Raw genomic sequence first — 2285 nt, 5'->3', positions numbered from 1 at the left:
CCTCAGCTGACTGTTCCCAAGGCCCGGTGTAACTCAGAGCCGGCTTTCCCCAGGCTCGGTGTCCCTCAGCTGGCTGTCCCTGAGGCTTGCTGTGCCTCAGGTGGCTGTGCCCCAAGGCTGGGTGTGCCTCAGCTGGCTGTCCCCGAGGCTTGGTGTGCCTCAGAGCTGGCTATCCCTGAGGCTCGGTGTGCCTCAGCTGGCTGTGCCCGAAGGCTTGGTGTGCCTCAGCTGGCTGCTGCGCTCCCCTGACCCTGTGTGAACCGAGCAGGCTCCTGCCCATGCCTGGGGCTCTGGACTCTGGAGGAATGGGTCTGTCCCTCCTAAATGCTCCAGGCAGTACCGCTGAAGCCACCACGTCTTCCTACAGTGGAGGCTGAGGGCACTCTTAGTTTAACCAACGTGAGCTTGGCGTGGTCCCTCATGCCTTCCCCGTCCCTCCACACAAGGACACAGCGGCAGTGTAGGGCTTAGGTCAGAGGTCATCTGTGAGGTCACTGGACCCCCTGACGGCCACACCCGGGACTTCAGACCTCGGCTTCTGCTGAGAACTGAATACGAGGCTTCAGAAAAATGGGATTTCATGGACAGTCCCTCCCTGGCTCTCTCCCACCCTCCCTCCCCCCAGCTGACCCTTGGCTGGGGGCTTGATTGGGGGCCCCTCAACCCTAGTGAGTGGGGAAGGGGTGCAGCCCTCTGTGACACCCCCTGCCTGAGTCCTCGGGGCTGGAGAAAACAAGCACCCCTCTGAGCTGCCCACATCTGAGAGGAGTGAAAGGAGGACTCTCCTGGGGAATTCTTCCTCTTTATTTTAAATCAGAGCAATAAACACATTTTCCAAGAGGCAGAAATGAAGCAGACCCTGCAGAGTCAGAATGAGCTGGAATGGGCATGGGAACAAATAGCCCCACTCATGAAATGCCACATGGGAGGACTCCCTCACCCCGACAGGGCAGAGGGGTTCCTGGCCACGGCAGGTGCTGAGCCGCCATGTGGTTAATCGAGGCCAATGACAGTGGCATTTCTGCCAATTGGAACGTCACCCAGGAGGCAGAAGAGCTGGAGAGGCTGGCAGGGGCCTGCCTGGCCACGTGCCCTGATGTGAACTCAGACATGGCCCCACCTGACCATAGGCCCTGAGGTTCAGTCCAGCCACGAGCCCAGGTAGGCAGGAGGGATGCGTGTAGAGTCCCCAGGCTCTGGCACAGACCCCTCACAAGCGGGAGGACCTCAGGGCCGGCCTCCTGGTATCACCCTGGTGTCCACGCAGAGGGGCCACAGCAGTGACACCCACAGGGCCTGCTGGACCAGGTCAGCACACCTGTGCTAGCTGACCTCTTCCAGGTGGCTCACCTGAGCTAGAGGAGACCTGGGGATGCAGGCTGGCCTGGGGGCGATTAGTGTGTCAGGACATGCTCTGGGAACAACGCTGAGGGGAGGCGAAGTTGGAACCCAACCCCGTGGAGAGGTGGTGGCAGGATGTGATGTGGCCGTCATCCCAAATCACCTGCAAGGGAAGGGGCAGTGGGGGACGGGGGCTGCCCTGTGTGGAAATGTGGATGAAGGGGCTTTTCCTGGGCCCTGCACTGCACCTGTCAGCCCAACATCCCTGCAGGGAGGGGTACAGGGTGCTGGAACTCATGCACCTGGTGGCAAGGTGAGTCCTGAGGGTCCCCCACCCCACACCCACCCCACCCACAGGGCCTTCCCTGCTGATCCCTCCACAGGCAGGGGCGAGTCCAGCCCAGGGAGGGGCAGTGATGGGGTCAGAGCTACGGGCCCCACTGGCCTCGCAGCCCAGGGTGCCCTGCACCCCGAGAAACCCCGCCTTCCGGAGCCAGGGAGGGGACTTAGGCTCGCAGACCCCTCCTCCTCTTCAGGTGCTGGCCTGGCCGGGCTCCTGCAGTGCCCATTCACTGTCCCCCACCCTCGAGCCCTGGGCTGGGGGCCAGACCCTCCACAATCCTGGGTGGGGGCTCCGCCCACTCAGAAGTGAGGAGCAGCACTGGTTGAGCAACTGGGGGGAGCAGCGCTGGTTGAGCGACGGGGGGGAAGGCGCAGCCCCCAGCTGCGGGCACACTCGCCCTTCCCACACGCACAGGTGGGCCCTTCTCTGGGCCCCAGGAGATGCCTGTGGTCCAGACCTCAGCCTCCCATGTCCTGCCCTTGAAGGGGTTTTCCTTCCATCTGTCCTTTTCTGCCCCTTCCAGTCCAGGCTGGCAGGGGTTCCTTTCATAGGGATCTCACAGAAGCTTGTTGGTTTTCACGTGCTGCACAGGGGTCCCAGC

This window comes from Dasypus novemcinctus, chromosome 6 (assembly GCF_030445035.2).
Source record: "Dasypus novemcinctus isolate mDasNov1 chromosome 6, mDasNov1.1.hap2, whole genome shotgun sequence".
NCBI classification, from domain to species: domain Eukaryota; kingdom Metazoa; phylum Chordata; class Mammalia; order Cingulata; family Dasypodidae; genus Dasypus; species Dasypus novemcinctus.
Note: the sequence above shows the minus strand (reverse complement) of the source record.